The following is a 19,772-nucleotide window of genomic DNA, read 5'->3' on the forward strand; positions in this document are numbered from 1 at the left end:
CAAGAGGCAGCTGGGGGCTTCTTTGGAAGGGAGGTTTCTTGTTCTGTGCTCACTGCTCCTCGGGACCCTGCACAGGAGCGCTGTTGGGGTCTGCAGGGACGGGTGGGACCTGCTGTGACTCCTGGTGAATGTGAACTCAACTTGTGCTGATGGTCTCCAATGAAAGCAGACTGACTGTAGATGGTTTTCTTCCCTCTTTCAGTTCTAAACTACGTGTTGGCACTAAAAAACATGAGACTTTGTGCTCTTTTCCAGATGTCAGTGCCCGCAAATCAGCTGAGAACATCCTGCCTTAGGTACCAGGGCAGGTGGTCTGTGCTCAGGGCTGTGGACTTGCATGGCCGTGCTTTCATGAACATTTCCTGGTCTTGCCATTTCACACCCTTCCTTCTCCTGGAAATTTAATCCAGCATTTCTTATCCTGAGGTTCAGACGGGAGTTGGACTTACTGTTGAACGGCTGATACAATGTGCTCCCTGAGGAGCACATCTTGCTTTTTTGTTGTTGTTTTCCAACACCGTCTGAACTTTGGTCAGCAAGAGAAAGAGTGGTGACAGAGTCTGCTATCTGAGAGTAACGTGTTCCTGCACCTTTCCCGTCGTTCTGTGGTGAAGGATTCCTTCCCTTGCAGACAGGACTGCGAGACCCGCTCCTGCCAGGTTGGACTTTGCCTCCAAACGTGGCGCAGCCTCGTCCATTGTGACATCAGCCACTGCCGTTGTGTCACAAAGCAGCATCAGCACTGAGGTCGGCACAGCAGGGGATAAGACCAGGGGTCGCCCTGCACCTTGGCCACTCTCGATCTTGAGGGAACTGAGATCGCAGAGTTTCTGGCTCACTGCTGAGCGAGCGAGATGCTTGTTACCTGCACCTCAGCAGGTACCCAGAGACACCCAGAGATGGCTGAACGTCTGAGCGGGTATGTTGGGAATATTTTCTGCTCCCTTCCCCAGGTGTGTTTTCTACCTCGTCAGCTGGGGTGGGTGGAGGGTGGGCAGGAGAGGAACAGGAGGGCAGCCTGAGAGCTGGGTCTGGAGCTGCTGGAAGGCAGCAGCCGCCTTTCAGTCTCTTCATGAATGCAAGGGCTGGGCCCAGAAGCCTTTGATCTCTGCAGAATGAGGGACAGGTCCATTTTGGATGGGACAGAGAGAGTCCCAGGGGTGGCCCAGACACAGCCTGCCGCAGTAATTGTGTGAGCTCAGCTCCGTCCTGTGTTGTGCTCTGCAGGGTGGGTTCTGTCCCTGAGCCTGCTTGGTTTTCCTCTCCACAGGGACCAGAAGGACACCAGCGTGTCCTCTGTTGGCCGTGGGTCTGACTTGTGTTCCTGACAGAGGAGGTTTCCTTGGGAAACCTGGTCAGCTCCTCACCAGGGCTCTGCCTTAGGTAAGGGGCTCAGGATCCTCAGAGGGGTGCAAGGAGCTCTCTAGGAGAACAAAAGGGATTGTTTATTCCTGATGAGTGTACACTGTGAGCCTGTTGAGAGCCTCCTGGAACAGGCAGGAGGAATTTCCCCCTTGCAGAGCGGTGTGTGCTGTGTCTTGGCAGATCAGGCTGAGGGCAGCAGGGCCCAGACACCGGAGTTTCTTTGGTGCTTCCTTGGTTGCCCGTTGCTTGCCAGCACGCATTGACATTCAGCCCTCCCTCCCTCTTTCCAGTCTGCATTTGTCTGCCGTTCTGCCAAGAGAAGGGCCAGAGATAACCCAGCTGCTAAAGAAAAGCTGCGAGAGGGGAGACACACACCCCCCTGGCAGCTGTTGGACTGTAGGGGCACAGGCTGAACCTTCTCTTGAGAGGGTGGAGAACAGGAGCAGCACAAGTGTTCATCGGATGCTGGGCAGGAGAAACAGGCGTTCGTTGTGTCCTTCTATTTCCAGAGAATCCCTCTCCAGCCCCACAGACATGAAGTGTGGACACAAGCCCTGTTGCAACTCCTGTTCTTAGTCCAGAGTCAATCTTGAGCCCTTTGTCCCTAAGGAAACAATCTTTGCCGTGACAAATCCCCCACTGGTGCAGCTGGTGACACCTCCAGCAGTGACTGGAGCTGGTGCAGGACCAAGCCAATGCACACGGCAGGAACGCCAGGCTCAAGGGCTGAGTCCGTGCTGCTGCTCTCCAGTCTGCTGCTGATCTGCACGGGAACCGCCAGCTTCACCGGCCTTTTCTTTATCTGCTCTGCAGGGAGATGAAGACTCCCAAGGCAACGACCATGGTGCTTCTCCTTGGTCTCTTCTCTTTCGGTGAGTCTCTGCATAGCTCCGACCTGAGGACGGTGCTTTAGAAGGTACTCAGGGCTCCGTCCTGCCCTGTTCCGCTTCCCCTGCTGTGAGCAGAGGAGCTCAGCCAAGAGCAGAAAGTCCCCACAGAGCTGTGCCAGTCCCTGCTCCAGCGGGACGGGTGTGGGTGAGGAAGGGCTGAGTTGCCTTCCCCAGGAGGGCTGAGCCAGTTCTCTTCAGCCAGGGAGAGGCCGTGGCTGAGCTCTCCTGCCCCAGGGGCTGAGAGTCTTCTGCAGGACAAGGATGCACAGTCCGGGGCAGTGAACGTCCGTCTATTGCGGAGCCCGTACGCCATGATGGCCACTGTCAAAGACAATAGGAGGAGAGACAACTGAGGCACTTGGGAGAGACACAGAAAGGGGAGCAGGCAGCCTAATGCATAACCCAGCCTTAGACCAGGTTCTAAGCTCTGGTTTGTGTCTGACAGGTGTTTACCACGTGGGACGACTTGGTACCTTATCCCTCTGGAGCACCACAGCAGAGTTAGGAGAAGACCTCAGTGAAACCCTGTCCCTGCCCGTCCAGCTCCGTGAGCTCCAGGAACAGCTTTATCATCTGCGCTGGAGCTCAAAGGATGTTGCTGAGCAGGCTCTACAGGAAGGCGTGAAGCAGGCAAAGCTCCCAGGCGTTACCGGACGGGTAAGGGCACAAGGCAGAAGGATCTGTTCAGGGGTTTTATCCTCCATCCACACGTATCCTACTCCATTTCCTGTCACAGCCAACAGGCTGGTGCTGCTGGAACAAGTGCTGTCATGGCCATGCTTCCTTTGCCTGTTGCTCCACACTTCCTTATGGGGAAGAGAGAGCGTGACAGGAATGACAGCTGTCTGAGTCAGACCTTCCTCTGCGTCCAGATCTCGGGTCCTCCTCAAGGGAGGACTGGAGTTAAAGAATGGTCTCATCAGTGCAGAGTTAAGCCAGGCCTATCTCATGCCCAGAAGGCTTGTCTGTCCGTGCTTCCTGGCCTGGGACCTCTCCGCAGGAACAGCCCCTTCCCACAGCTCCAGCATTCAGAGCACTGGAGTGAGCAGCCCTCCCTTTCTGATCCCGACAATCAGAGCAGAGCAAACCTGGGAGGCTTCTAGGCAATGTGGGGGTTCATTCCATCTGAAACGGGCCGTGTCCTCATTCACCTTGGCTGGCCTTGCATGGGAGCTGCTTGCCCCGGTCCTTCTCCTTCCAACAGGCGCTCTCCTTTGTGTTCCTTCCCAGGCTGTTCAGGAGATCATCACTCAAGCCCTGGAGAAGCTGGAGGAAATGCAGGTCCCGATGCCGGATTACGCCCTGAAATCAGCAGGTGCCGTGACATTGTACAGACAAACCAGTTCCAAACCGCTTCCTGTCCAGATTGACAAGATGGGCATTGGAACATGCCCAGGAGTAAGAGCGAAGGGGCAAGAAGTCAAGGGTCACCTCATGCCCTAAAAGTGCCCCCACTGACAGAGCCTGTAATGGGCCAGACCCCATGGGAAGAACAGAAAGGCTGGTTCACAGTCTTGTCTTTTGCCGTGGCCAAATACGACAGTCTGATGACTCCCTGCTGTGTGTTCCAGAGGGGTCGAGCCAGCAAGACAAAGGGGAACACACTGTATGACATGGATGACAACTGAGAAGCCTTTTTCAAGTCAAGAGTGTAATACTCCTCCTGACACTGCCTGATGATCATGCTCATCTTTCAATTTCCAGGGGCAGCTGTCATTCATTCCAAGACTTCTCCATCCTTCTGGACTGGCAAAGCAAAGTTCTTCTTGTATTCGCTGCCGGTGATGGATTACATGAGGTCTCCTGAGCTTATTCTGGAGGTAGGAGCACCAAGAAGCAGTAAAACAAAGGTCGGGAGAATGAACCACACCTGCTGCTCAGAGTTGCCTTTCCCCCGTCTTTGCTCCTGGAAGCTTCTTCTCTTGCCCCCTTCTCTCATGGACCTGCTCTCCTCCTGTGTCTCCCTGCTGAGTATTTTTTGTCCTTTCAGCCAGAAAATCATCCTGGCAACTGCTGGCCCTTCCCAGGGAGTCAGGGACACGTGTTCATCAAGCTGTCCATGCCAGTCATTCCGAGAGCTGTCACCATGGCCCATGTCTCAGGGACAGCGTTCCATGGAGAAAGCATCTCCGGAGCTCCCAAGGACTTTGCTGTCTATGTAAGTGATTTCTCTGGAGTTGGGGGCAGGGGATTGCACAGAATTTCTGAGCAGAGGGTGAAGATGGGGCAAAGAGTCCAGGGGCCTGAAGCTTCCTCCTGGCTCTCAGAACAAACAGGCTCCTTGAGGTCATTTCCTTCCCATTGAATTCCTCTTTTATTCAATGTACCACTCAAAAAGCAGCTTCTGGGACAAGATGCTACTCCAGGAGCCACAAGGAAAAGGAGCTGGACAGTACATGGTCCTAAACCTTCTTGGTTTCCAATCCCAGTGGCATTTGTGACACTCAGGTCACCTCCCTCTCACTGGGAGCGTCTGCTCCTTTTCTGACGGCCAGCTTGGACTCGTTGAGTAGACAAGTGTGACGTGCTGCCCACCTGCAGCTTCTCGTCTTGTCCTTGTGCTCATGGTCCTTGGACTACGTAGCTGAAATAACCCCGTACTTCACCAGCTGAAGTTCAGTCTTCCATGATGCACCAGACGCTCTTGTTTTCTCCACCCATCTTTCTGTAGGGCTTCAAGGAAGAACACGAGGAGCAGGGAATGTTCCTGGGACAGTTCACTTTCCTGGCGCCACTGAATCCCAGTCAGACCTTCCAGCTGAAGGTATGGGGACACAGAGGGAGGAGAACTGTAGGAGAGGAGGAGAAATGCAGTTGGATGGGGAGAGGCTTCCTGCCAAAGGGTACAGGCAGCCCTGTCCTTGAGCCTGTGCCACGCTGCCTTTCTTCTGCTTTAACGTCCTGGTGGCGAATGGCTGGACTGCCGTCTTCTCATTCATTTTGTGTTTAAACTTCAGTGATTAGAAGCGCCACAGTTGAAGCTGGAATCAGCTTCACTGTCTGGACCCCAAGTGCACACAAGCGGCCGCATCCTGTAGGATGCACGACTGCTGGTCTGCCAGTTAGAGACCAGAAATACTGGAATTCCTGAGGGTTCTGTTGGTGCTGGCAGTGAGTAGTGACATGGAGGCCATTCAGTTTCCATGGCTTTCTAGAGAAGGCAATGAGACGTTATACTGACCCCAGCACTGGGTCTTCTGGCTGTGGAAGCCTGTGCTCCAAAGCAGGTGAGAACTTTCCAGTGTATTTGCTGAGGCATCTGGTAGCTGCTTCTTCCTTTGCTGTTCTCGTGGCCAAATGGGGTAGAGCAGGATAAGAACGTCTGCACCACGACAGCTCAAAAGCCCCCTCAGGGCAGTAGGAAGGAAGCTGCTGATCGAGGCCATCGCTGCGGCACTTCCTATATCTGGGATGCTGTATCTGGGATGCTGTATCTGGGATGCTGTATCTGGGATGCTGTATCTAGGGTGCTGTATCTAGGGTGCTGTATCTTGGATGCTGTATCTGGGATGCTGTATCTAGGATGGTGCATTTAGGATGTTATATCTAGGATTCTGTTTCTGGGATGCTGTATCTTGGATGCTGTATCTCGGGTGCTGTATCTAGGATGCTGTATCCGGGATGCTGTATCTAGGATGCTGTATCTAGGGTGCTGTATCTAGGATGCTGTATCTTGGATGCTGTATCTGGAATATTGTATCTAGGATGCTGTATATAGGATGATGCATTTAGGATGTTATATCTAGGATTCTGTATCTGGCGTGCTGTATCTGGCGTGCTGTATCCGGGATTCTGTATCTAAGATGATGTATCTCGGACGCTGTATCTCGGACGCTGTATCTCGGACGCTGTATCTCGGACGCTGTATCGGGGATGCCGTATCTAGGATGCCGTATCTGGGATGCCGTATCTGGGATGCTGTATCTGTGATGTTCTATCCGGGATACTGTACCTAGGATGCTGTATCTGGGATACTGTATTTCGGATGCTGCATCTGGGTTTCCCTATCTGGGATGCTGTATCTGGGATGCTGTATCTGGGATATTGTATTTAGGGTGCTGTATCTACGATGCTGTATCTGGGATGATATATCTAGGGTGCTGTATCTAGGATACTGTATCTGGGATGCTGTTTCTGAAATATTGTATCCTGGGTGCTGTATCCTGGATGCTGTATCCTGGATGCTGTATCTAGGATGCTGTATCCATGATGCTGTATCCCGGATGCTGTACTTAGGGTGATGTATCTAGGATGCTGTATTGGGGATGCTGTATCTAGGATGCTGTATTTGGGATGCTCTATCTAGGATGCTCTATCTGGGATACTGTATCCAGGATATTGTATCTAGGATGCCGTATCCGGGATGCCGTATCTGGGATGCTGAATCTGGGATGCTCTATCTTGGATTCTGTATCTGGGATATTGTATCTAGGATGCTTTATCTAGGATGATGCATTTAGAATGTTATATCTAGGATTCTGTATCTGGGATGTTGTATCCGGGATGCTGTATCTAAAATGATGTATCTAGGATGATGAATCCAGGGTGCTGTATATAGGATGCTGTATCTAGGATGCTGTATCTGGGATTCTGTAACCAGGATGGTGTATCCGAGATGCTGTATCTGGGATGCTGTATCTAGGATTCTGTATCCAGGATGCTGTATCTAGTATGCTGTATCCTGGATGCTGTATCTGAGATGCGGTATTTGGGATTCCATATCTGGGATAGTGTATCTGAGATGCTGTATCCGGGATGATGTATCTAGCATTCTGTATCCTGGATGCTGTATCCTGGATGCTGTATCCTGGATGCTGTATCCTGGATGCTGTATCTGGGATGCTCTATCTGTTTTGCTATATCTAGGGTGCTGTATCTAGGGTGCTGTATCTGGGATTCTGTATCTGGGATGCTGTATGTAGGATGCTGTATCTAGGATGCCGTATATCGTATGCCGTGTCTGGGATGCTGTATCCGGGATGCTGTATCTGTGATGTTCTATCTGGGATCCTGTAGCTAGGATACTGATTATGGGATACTGTATCTTGAATGATGTATCTGGGTTTCCCTATCTGGGATGCTGTATCCGAGATACTGTATCCGGGATGCTGTATCCTGGAGGCTGATTCTGGGATGCTGTAACCAGGATGCTGTAACCGGGATGCTGTATCCGAGATGCTGTATCCGCGATGCTGTATCTAGGATGCTGTATCTGGGATGGTCTATCTAGGATTCTGTTTCTGGGATACTGTATCTGGGATATTATATCTAGGGTGCTGTATCTGGGATGCTGTATCCTGGATGCTGTATCCTGGATGCTGTATCTGGGATGCTGTATCTGGGATGCTGTATCTGGGATGCTGTATCTGGGATATTATATCTATGGTGCTGTATCTGGGATGCTGTATCTGGCATACACTATCTGGGATATTAAATCTATGGTGCTGTATCTAGGATGCTGTATCTAGGATGCTGTATCTGGGATGCTGTATCCTGGATGCTGTATCTGAGATGTGGTATTTGGGATTCCGTATCTGGGATGCTGTATGTGGCATAATGTGTCCCGGATGCTGTATCCGGGATGGTGTGTCTAAGATGCTGTATCTGGGATGCTGTATCTGGGATGCTGTATCTGGGATGCTGTATCTAGGATGCTGTATATTGGATGCTGTATCCTGGATGCTGTATCTAGGATGCTGTATTTGGGATGCTGTATCCTGGTTTCTGTATCTAGGATGCTTTATCTGGGTTGTTATATCTAGGGTACTTAATCTAGGGTGCTGTATCTGGGATGCTGTATCTGGGATGCTGTATCTGGGATGCTGTATCCAGTATGCTGTATCCGGTATTCTGTATCCTGGATGCTGTATCTGGGATGCTATATCTAGTGTGCTGTATCTGGGATACTGTATCTGGAATATTGTATCTAAGATGCTGTATTTGGGATGCTCTATCTATGATGTTGTATCTGGGATACTGTATTTGGCATATTGTATCTGGTGTGCTGTATCTGGGATGCTATATCTAGGATGCTGTATCTAGGATGCTCTATCCGGGATGCTCTGCCTGGGATGCTGTATCCTGGATGCTCTATCTGGGGTGATGTATCTAGGATGCTGTATGTAGGATGCTTTATTTGGGATGCTGTATATAGGAAGCTGTATTTGGGATGCTATATCTAGGATGCTGTATTTGGGTTGCTGTATCTAGGATGCTGTCTCTGGGATGCTATATCTAGGGTGCTGTTTCTGGGATGCTATATCTATGGTGCTGTATCTAGGATGCTGTATCTGGGATGCTGTATGTGGCATGCTGTATCTGGGATACTGTATCTGGGGTGTAATATGTATGGTGCTGTATCTGGGATACTCTATGCGGGATATTATATGCTGTATCTGTGCTGTTCTATCCGGGATCCTGTAACTATGATGCTGTATCTGGGATACTGTATCTCGGATGCTGTATCTGGGATTCCCTATCCGGGATGCTGTATCCGGGATGCTGTATCTGGGATGCAGTATCCTGGATGCTGTAACCGGGATGCTGTAACCGGGATGCTGTAACCGGGATGGTGTATCTGGGATGCTGTATCTAGGATGCTGTATCTAGGATGCTGTATCTGGGATGCTGTATCTAGGATGCTGTATCTGGGATATTGTATCTAGGGTGCTGTATCTGGGATGCTCTATCTAGGGTGCTGTTTCTGGGATTCTGTATCTGGGATACTGTATGTGGTATATTATATCTAGGGTGCTACATCTAGGATGCTGTGTCTAGGATGTTGTATCTGTGATGCTGTATCTGTGATGCTGTATCTGGGATACTGTATCTCGGATGCTGTATCTGGGATTCCCTATCTGGGATGCTGTATCCAGGATGCTGTATCTGGGATGCTATATCTGGGGTGATGTATCTGGGATGCTGTATCCGGGATGTTACATCTAGGGTGCTGTATCTAGTGTGCTGTATCTGGGATATTGTATCTGGAATATTGTATCTAGGATGGTCTATCCGGGATACTGTATCTAGGATGCTGTATCTGGGATGCTGTATCTGGGATGCTGTATCTAAGATGATGTATCTAGGATGATGTATCTAGGGTGCTGTATATAGGATGCTGTATCTTGGATTCTGTATCTAGGATGCCGTACCTGGGATGCCGTACCTGGGATGCCGTATCTGGGATGCCGTATCTGGGATGCCGTATCCGGGATGATATATCCTGGATGCTGATTCTGGGATGCTGTATCTAGGATGCTGTATCCGGGATGCTGTAACGGGTATGCTGTATCCGGGATGCTGTATCCTGGATGCTGTATCTGAGATGCGGTGTTTGGAATTCCGAATCTGGGATGCTGTATCTAACATGATGTATCTGGGATGCTGTATCTGGAATGCTATATCTGGGATGCTCTATCCTGGATGCTGTATCCAGGATGCTGTATTCTGGATGCTGTACCTAGGATGCTGTATCTGGGATGCTATATCTAGGGTGCTATATCTAGGGTGCTGTATCTAGGGTGCTGTATCTTGGGTGCTGTATCTGGGATGCTGCATCTAGGATGCTGTATCTAGGATGCTGTATCTAGGATGCTGTATCCAGGATGCTGTATCCAGGATGCTGTATCCAGGATGCTGTATCTGGGATGCTGTATCTGGGATGCTGTATCTAGGATGCTGTATCTAGGATGCTGTATCTGGGATGCTGTATCTGAGATGCTGTATCTAGGATGCTGTATCTAGGACGCTGTATCGGTGATGCTGTATCTAGGATGCTGTATCCGGGATGTTGTATCTGTGATGTTCTACCTGGGATCCTGTAGCTAGGATGCTCTATCTGCGATACTGTATCTCGGATGCTGTATCGAGGTTTCCCTATCTGGGCTGCTGTATCCGGGCTGCTGTATCCGAGATGATGTATCCTGGATGCTGATTCTGGGATGCTGTATCTACGATGCTGTATCCGCGGTGTTGTAACCTGGATGGTGTATCCGAGATGCTGTATCCGGGATGATGTATCTAGTATCCTCTATCTAGGATGCTGTATCCTGGATGATGTATCCTGGATGCTGTATCCTGGATGCTATATCTAGGATGCTGTATCTGGGATGCTGTATCTGGGATGCTGTATCTGGGATGCTGTATCTATGATTCTGTATAGAGGATGCTGTATCTGGGATGCTGTATCTATGATGTATCCTGGATGCTGTATCCTGGATGCTATATCTAGGATGCTGTATCTGGGATGCTGTATCTGGGATGCTGTATCTGGGATGCTGTATCTATGATTCTGTATAGAGGATGCTGTATCTGGGATGCTGTATCTATGATTCTATATCTGGGATGATGTATCTGGGATATTGTATATGTGACGCTGCATCTAGCATACTGTATCTAATATGTTCTATCTGCGATACTGTATGTGCGACGGTGTATCTGGGATGCTGCATTTGGGATGCTGTATCTGAGATGCTGTATCTAGGATGAAGCATCTGGGATGCTGTATCTGGGATGCCTTGTGTAGTATACTGTATCTAGGATGGTGAATCTAGGTTGCTGTGTCTGGGATGCTGTATATGGGATGGTATATCTAGGATGCTGTGTGAGGGGTGCTGTATTTGGATGCTGTATCTGGGATACTATACCGGGGATGCTGTATCTAGGATGCTCTATCTGGGATGGTGTGTCTAGGATGTTGTCTCTGATGTGCTGTATCTATCATGCTTTATCTAGTATGCTGTATCCGGAATGCTATATCTAGAATGCTGTATCTCGGATGCTGTATCTGGGATACTGTATGTGGGATTCTGTATTGGGGATGCTGTATCTACGATGGTGTATCTGGGATGGTTTATCTAAGATGCTGTATCTGGGATGCTTTATCTAGGATGCTGTATTTGGGATGCCCTATCTAGGATGCTTTATTTGGGAAGCTGTATCTAGTATGCTATATCTAGGATACTTTATCTGGGATGCTGTATCTAAGATGCTCTATCGGGGATGCTGTATCTAGGATGCTGTATTTGGGATGCTGTACCTAGTATGCTGTATCTGGGGTTCTGTATGTAGGATGCTGTATCTAGTATGCTGTATCTCGGGTGCTATATCGAGGATGCTGTGTCTGGGATGCTGTATCTGGGATACTCTATCTGGGATACTCTATCTGGGATACTGTATCTGGGATGCTGTATCGAGGATTCTGTATCTGGGATGCTGTATTGGGGATGCTATATCTGGGGCGCTGTATCGGAGACACTGTATGTAGCATACTGTATCTAGAATGGTGTATATAGGATGCTGTGTATGGTATGGTGTATCTAGGATGCTGTGTATGTTATGGTGTATCTAGGATGCTCTATCTGGGATGCTGTATCTACGATGCTGTATCAAGGATGCCATATGTGGGATGCTGTATCGGGGATGCAGTATGTAGCATACTGTATCTAGGATGGTGTATCTAGGGTGCTGTATCTGGGATTCTGTATATGGGATGGTGTATCTAGGACGCTGTATCGGGGATGCTGTATCTAGGCTGCTATATCCGGAATGCTGTATCGGGAAGCTGTATCTAGGATGCTGTATCTGGGATACTGTATTGAGCATGCTGTATCTGGGATGCTGTATTGAGGATGCTGTATCTGGAATACTGTATCTAGGATGCTCTATTTTGGATGCTCTATCGGGGATGCTGTATCTACTATGGTGTATCTGGGATCCTGCATCTAGCATACTGTATCTAGGATGCTGTAACTGGGATGCTCTATCCAGCATACTGTATTTGACATGCTGTATCTAGGATGCTGTATCTAGGATGCTCTATCTAGGATGCTGTATCTGGGATGCTGTATTTGGGATGCTATAAAGAGGATGTTGTATCTGGGATGCTTTATCAAGGATACCACAGCTAGGATGCTGTATCTAGGATTCTCTGTATAGGATACTGTACCTGGGATGCTGTATCTAGGATGTTGTATCTGGGATGATGTATCTGGAATGCTATATCTGGGATGCTGTGTCTAGGATGCTGTATCTGGGACGCTGTATCTAGCATACTGTATCTACGATGCTGTATCAGGGATGCTGTATATAAGATGGTGTATCTGAGAGGCTGTATCTGGGATATTGTATCGAGGATGCTCTATCTGGGATGCTGTATCGAGGATAATGTACCTAGTATGCTGTATCTGGGATGGTGTATCTAGGATGCTGTTCTGGCATGCTCTATCTAGGATGTTGTATCTGGGATGATGTATATGGGATTGTGTATCTGGAGTGCTATATCTCGTATGGTGTATGTAGGATGCTGTATCCGGAATGCTGTGTCTAGGGTGCTGTATCTGGGTTGCTCTATGTGGGATTCTGTATCTAGGATGCCGTATTTGGGAGGCTGTATTGGGGATGCTGTATCTACGATGGTGTATCTGTGATGCTGTATCTAGGATGCTGTATCTGGGATGTTCTATCTAAGATGCTATATCTAGCATGCTGTATCTAGAATGCTGAATCTGGGATTCTGTATCTAGGATGCTGTATCTGGGATGCTGTATTTGGGATGCCGTATCTGGTATGCTGCATTTAGCATAAAGTATTCGGGATGCTGTATTCGGGATGCTCTTTCTGGGTTCTGTATCTGGGATGATGTATCCGGCATACTGTATCTGGGATGTTGCATCTAGGATGCTGTATCTGGGCTGTTTATCTTTGATGCTGTATCTAGGTTGATGTATCTAGAATGCTGTATTTGGGATGCTATGTCTAGGGTACTGTATCTAGGATTTTGTATGTGGGATACTGTATGTGGGATGCTGTATCTTGGATGCTACATATAGGATGACGTATCTTTAATGCTGCATTTGGTATGCTGTATCTAGGATACTGTATCTAGCATGTTGTATATGGGTTGCTGTATCTAGGATGCTGTATTTGGTATGCTGTATAGAGGATGTTGTATCCGGGATGCTGTATCAAAGATACTGTAGCTAGAATGCTGTATCTAGGATTCTCTGTCTAGGATACTGTATCCAGCAGATTGTGGAAGTACAGTATAAAAACCATCCTTATGGAGAGATCTTTGTATTTTAGGCTTAGTCTAAGTGTCTCAAGTAGCTGGGGTTTTTGCTTGGGCCTAATCCATAAGGTCTTATGCCTTTCCTCCTCGTCTGAAGACAAATGTCCTACAATCTATGAAGCAAACAAATGTCCTGCAGCCTAGCCTTGCCTTGCCTGTCCTTGCCTGTCCTTGCCTTGCCTTATTTCCTTCTCATTCTGTTCTCTGTCCCATCCTCTCCCACTAACCCCTCGTCTGGCTGCATGTCTCTTCTTTCCTCTCTTCTTTCCTTTTCTCTCACTCTCCTGCTTCCTGCCTCTTTCCTTTCGATTCCTCCATCTCACTCCTGCAGCCCAACACTACTTTTTATTCTTCCTTCCCTTTCTCCTGCTCCCTTCGCTTTCTCCCTCTGTCCCATATCTTTCTTCCCGACTTGTCTGTTGGAGACTTAGGGCCACTTTGGCCCCAAGTCTGGCCATGGTTTGACCAGTTTTCAGAGGCCTGGCTGGTGACAGGAGGGACAGCAGGCAGTGACAGGCCCGGGGCTGACAGGCTCCCCCTCCCCTAGGGGGCGCTCGGCTGGACAGTGTGTGTGTCACAAACGCATTGGACAGCGTGGGTGTCACAAACCCATTGGACAGCGTGGGTGTCACAACCCCCATTGGACAATGTGTGTGTGTCACAAAACCCATTGTACAGCGTGTGTTTCTCTCAAACCCCATTGGACACTCTGTGTGTCACAAACCGTATTGGACGGCGTATGTATGTCACAAACTCCATTCAACACTGTGTGTGTCACAAACTCCATTGGACATTTTTGTGTCACAAACCCCGTTGGACAGTGTGTGTGTCACAAAACCCCTGGACAGTGTGTTTGTCACAAAACCCATTGGACACTGCGTATGTCTCAAACCCCATTGGACATGTGTGTGTCACAAACCCACCTGGACCACATGTGTGTCACAAACCCTATTGGACAGCATGTGTGTCACAAACCCCATTGTGCAGCGTGTGTGTCACAAACCCCGTTGGTCACCGTGTTTGTCACAACCCCCCCTGGAATGTGTGTAATAAAACCCATTGGACATTGTGTGTGTCACAAACCCCATTGTACAGCGTGTGTGTCACAAACCCCATTCAACATTGTGTGCGTCAGAAACCCCATTGGACAGCCTGTGTATCTCAAACCCCATTGGGCAGTGTGTGTGTTACAAACCCCATTGGACATTTTTGTGTCACAAACCCCGTTGGACAGTGTGTGTGTCACAAACCCCCTGGACAGTGTGTGTGTCACAAAACCCATTGGACAGCGTGTGTGTCACAAACCCCCATAGACATTGTGTGTCTCACAAACCCAATTGTACAGCCTGTGTGTAACAAACCCCATTGGACAGCGTGTGTGTCACAAACCCCCATAGAAATTGTGTGTCTCACAAACCCAATTGTACAGCCTGTGTGTCACAAACCCCATTGGACAGCGTGTGTGTCACAACCCCCATTGGACAGCGTGTGTGTCACAAACCCCTCTGGACCGTCTGTGTGTCAGAAACACCCCTGGACTCTGTGTGTGTGTGTCAGAAACCCCAATGGACACTGTGTGTGTCAGAAACCCCAATGGACACAACTCCATTGGACAGTGTGTGTGTCACAAACCCCCCTGGACAGTGTGTGTGTCACAAACCCCATTGGACAGCGTGAGTGTCACAAAGCCCCCTGGACATTGAGTGTGTCACAAACCCCATTGGAGAGTGTGTTGTCACAAACAGTATTGGATAGTGTGTGTGTTACAAATCCCATTGGACAGTGTGTGTGTCACAAACCCCCCTGGACATTGTGTGTGTTACAAAAGCCCTGGACATTGAGTGTGTGTCATAAACCCCATTGGACAGTGTGTGTGTCACAAACCCCACTGGACTGTGTGTGCTTATCACAAACCCCATTGGACAGCCTGTGTGTCTCAAACCCCATGGGACAGTGTGTGTCTCACAAAGCGCCCTGGACTGCGTGTTTGTCACAAACGCCATTGGACACTGCGTGTTTCTCAAACCCCAAAGGACAGTGTGTGTGTCACAAAACCCATTGGATACTGTGTGTGTCACAAACCCTATAGACAGCGTGTGTGTCAGAAGCCCCATTGGACAGAGTGTGTGGCACAAACCCCAGTGCACACTGTGTTTGTCAAAAACCCCGTTGGACAGTTTGTATGTTACAAACCCCCTGGACAGTGTGAGTGTCACAAACACCACTGGACAGTGTGTGTGTCACAAACTCCATTGGACAGTGTGTGTGTCACAAACCCCATTGGACAGTGTGTGTGTCACAAACCCCCCTGGACAGTGTGTGTGTCACAAACCCCCCTGGACAGTGTGTCAGTGTGTGTGTCCCAAAACCCCTGGACATTGAGTGTGTCACAAACCACATTGGAGAGTGTGTGTGTCACAAACCCGTTGGACAGCGTGTGTGTCAAAAACACCCCAGGACTGTGTGTGTGTATCAGAAACCCCTTTGGACAGCGTGTGTGTCAAAAAACCCATTGGACATTTTGTGTATCACAAACCCCATTGGACACTGCGTGTGTCTCCAACTCATTGGACAGTGTGTGTGTCACAAACCCCATGGATATTGAGTGTGACACAAACCCCATTGGACAGTGTGTGTGTCACAAACCCGTTGGACAGCGTGTGTGTCACAAACACCCCGGACTGCGTGTGTGTCAGAAACCACATTGGACAGCGTGTGTGTCACAAACCGTCCTGGACTGCATGTTTTTTCACAAACCCCATTGGACAGCGTGTGTGTCACATACTCCATTGGACATGTGTGTGTCATAAACCCCATTGGAAAGTGTGTGTGTCATAAACCCCATTGGACAGCGTGTGTGTTACACACCCCCTGATCACTGAGTGTGTCACAAACCCCGTTGTACAGCGTGTGCGTCACAAACTGCCCTGTACTGTGTGTGTGTCACAAACCCCATTGGACAGCCTGTGTGTCACAAACCCCCTGGACACTGAGTGTGTCACAAACCCCTCTGGACAGCGTGTGTGTCCAAACCCCATTGGACGGTGTGTGTGTCACAAACCCCACTGGAATCAGGTGTTCACTTAAAGCAGTAACAGCCCCAAAAGAAATTAAATGCTTGAAGAGAATTGTTACTGAACGCCAGGTCCACCCGTGAGCTCTGCAAGAGACTCATCGCGTCACCAGCGCTGTGGCTCATTTAACCCGCAGCCTGTCTGAACTCACACGCTGCCCGCGCTGCCTCAGCTTCCCTCTGACAAACCGGAGGCGCCAGCCCCGCCGCTCCCCTTCCCGCACTCCCTGCCCGCACAGCCGCTCTCTGCTCGGCAGGGCGACCCTCGTCCGGCCCGCCCGCACCCCGAAACCGTTGTGTCTCCTCGCCAACGCCCCCGCACAACAACGCTCTCGGACCCCTCACTGCGCCCGGCAGCCAATCAGCGCTGAGCTCCCGCCCCGCCCGCCAGGCGGGCGGCGTGGCTGGCCAATGAGAAGCGGCGTAAGCGCGGCGGGGCGGGCGGCAGGCGGGTGGGGGCGGGGCCGTCCGCAGCGGGGACCAATGGGCGGGCCGCGCGTGCCCGCCGAGGGGCGGGTTTGAAGGCGGCGGCGGGGATCGGGGACAGCGGGTCCGGGGAGCAGGGGCCCCTTGGTGGGGGCGCGGGTGTTACTTGGGGGTCCCTGGACGCCTGTGTCCCACGGGAGGGTCCTCGGGGGCCCCCAGGGTGTGTGTGGGGGTTCCCGCAGCTGAGCCTGCCCCACCAGGGGCTGCGCCCCTGCAGCCCATTGCCCTGCAGGCCTCTCCCCCGCCCAGTGAGTGACGGTGGGGGCGGAACTGGGGGGCCTGGGGGTAACAGGGACCCCTGGGGGGATGTGGGACCCTGGAGACCCTGGGGGGATGGGGGAGGGGGTGCCAGGGACCCACTGGGTGGCACTGGGGGATGCCAGTTAGCCCCTGGTGACAGCGGGGGGCTCCTGGGGATCTTCCAGGGACCACAGTGTGGGGTCCCAGAGACTCCGTGGGTGTTGGGGGGAAGGGAGCCCTGGGGCCCCCTGGGGTGATGGTGGGTGGCACTGAGGGGACCCTGGGGTAATGAGCATGTCTCCTGGGATCCGCGGGGTGACAGTGGGGAGGTCCTGAGGTCCTGTGGTCCGTGGGGACGTCTTGGAAACCCAAGTATCATAAGTGGGGGGGTCCCAGAGACCCCCTGGGTGGTGGTGGACAGCACTGTGGGGTGTCCTGAGGACCTTGAGGTGATCGTGTGGGGTCCAACGACACCTTGAGTGGCACTGGGGGGCCCAGTTACCCCCAGTATGACAGTGGGGGCCATCCCTGAGACCCCATGGGTGACAGTGCGGTGGTCCTGTGACCCCTGGGCATTAGTGGGTGACACCGGGGTTGGTGTTGACTATGTGTGGGCGCAGGTGCTGGGTGTCCCCCTATGATGGGGTGTCCCCCTATGATGGGGTGTCCCCCTATGATGGGGTGTCCCCGCCATCGTGTGTCTCTGCCCCCGCCCTGCAGACGGACCTTCACGCTGGATGACTTTGAGACTGGGTGGCTGCTGGGGAGGGGCAAGTTTGGGAGTGTCTACCTGGCATGGGAAGCATGAAGCAAAGAGTATATTAAAAATCCTACAGCCTTGTATCTCTAAAGAATTCATTATATTTAGCGCTCATCTACTTAAGTTAAATGGTTAATATTAGACTGAAATTGGGCTCATCCGCTGAGCTGTGAGCAGTAAAAGCATTGCCACACAGCTCACTGATTTAGCAGAGAGAGCTCACAGTGGCTCACCCAGACTGTCGTGTTTATAGAATAAAGTGGTTGGCTCGCAGTCAAGTTGCACACAGCAGGAAAAGTCTGCACAGAACCCCCTGCGCCAACAAACACCCTGCGCCAGGGGGTTTGTGACACACACGCTGTTCAGAGGGGTTTGTGACACACACGCTGTCCAATGGGGTTTGTGACACACACGCTGTCCGAGGGGGTTTGTGACACACACGCTGTCCGAGGGGGTTTGTGACACACACACTGTCCAGGGGGGGTTTGTGACACACACACTGTCCGAGGGGGTTTGTGACACACACACTGTCCGAGGGGGTTTGTGACACACACACTGTCCAGGGGGGGTTTGTGACACACACACTGTCCAGGGGGGGTTTGTGACACACACACTGTCCAGGGGGGGTTTGTGACACACACACTGTCCAATGGGGTTTGTGACACACACGCGGTCCAATGGGGTTTGTGACACACACGCTGTCCAGGGGGGTTTGTGACACACACGCTGTCCAATGGGGTTTGTGACACACACACTGTCCAGGGGGGTTTGTGACACACACGCTGTCCGGGTGGGTTTGTGACACACACACTGTCCAATAGGGTTTGTGACACACACACTGTCCAGGGGGGTTTGTGACACACACGCTGTCCGGGTGGGTTTGTGACACACACACTGTCCAATAGGGTTTGTGACACACACACTGTCCAGGGGGGTTTGTGACACACACGCTGTCCGGGTGGGTTTGTGACACACACACTGTCCAATAGGGTTTGTGACACACACACTGTCCAATAGGGTTTGTGACACACACACTGTCCAATGGGGTTTGTGACACACACGCTGTCCAGGGGGGTTTGTGACACACACGCTGTCCAGGGGGGTTTGTGACACACACACTGTCCAATGGGGTTTGTGACACACATGCTGTCCGGGGGGGTTTGTGACACACATGCTGTCCAATGGGGTTTGTGATACACACGCTGTCCAATGGGGTTTGTGACACACACACTGTCCAGGGGGGTTTGTGACACACACACTGTCCAATGGGGTTTGTGACACACACACTGTCCAATGGGGTTTGTGACACACACACATGTCCAATGGGGTTTGTGACACACACACTGTCCAGTGGGGGTTTGTGACACACACACTGTCCAATGGGTTTGTGACACACACACTGTCCAATGGGGTTTGTGACACACACACTGTCCAATGGGGTTTGTGACACACACACTGTCCAATGGGGTTTGTGACACACACGCTGTCCAGCCGAGCGCCCCCTAGGGGAGGGGGAGCCTGTCAGCCCCGGGCCTGTCACTGCCTGCTGTCCCTGCTGTCACCAGCCAGGCCTCTGAAAACTGGTCAAACCATGGCCAGACTTGGGGCCAAAGTGGAACAAAGTCTCCAAGAGACAAGTCGGGAAGAAAGATATGGGACAGAGGGAGAAAGCGAAGGGAGCAGGAGAAAGGGAAGGAAGAATAAAAAGTAGTGTTGGGCTGCAGGAGTGAGATGGAGGAATTGAAAGGAAAGAGGCAGGAAGCAGGAGAGTGAGAGAAAAGGAAAGAAGAGAGGAAAGAAGAGACATGCAGCCAGACAAGGGGTTAGTGAGAGAGGATGGGACAGAGAACAGGATGAGAAGGAAATAAGGCAAGGCAAGGACAGGCAAGG

At 50.9% G+C, this 19,772-nt stretch overlaps 1 long non-coding RNA gene across 1 annotated transcript in view; it reads left to right on the forward strand.

Annotated features, from left to right (window-relative positions):
* The first annotated feature begins 3,956 nt into the window (after window positions 1-3,956).
* The window catches only part of LOC135577624 (uncharacterized), an 82,059-nt gene continuing 66,243 nt past the window's right edge, over window positions 3,957-19,772 (forward strand). The window contains exon 1 of the long non-coding RNA XR_010469332.1: window positions 3,957-4,053. This is a non-coding gene — a long non-coding RNA (uncharacterized LOC135577624). The remainder of the gene's footprint in view (window positions 4,054-19,772) is intronic.

Source organism: Columba livia, unplaced genomic scaffold (assembly GCF_036013475.1).
Source record: "Columba livia isolate bColLiv1 breed racing homer unplaced genomic scaffold, bColLiv1.pat.W.v2 Scaffold_127, whole genome shotgun sequence".
Taxonomy (NCBI): domain Eukaryota; kingdom Metazoa; phylum Chordata; class Aves; order Columbiformes; family Columbidae; genus Columba; species Columba livia.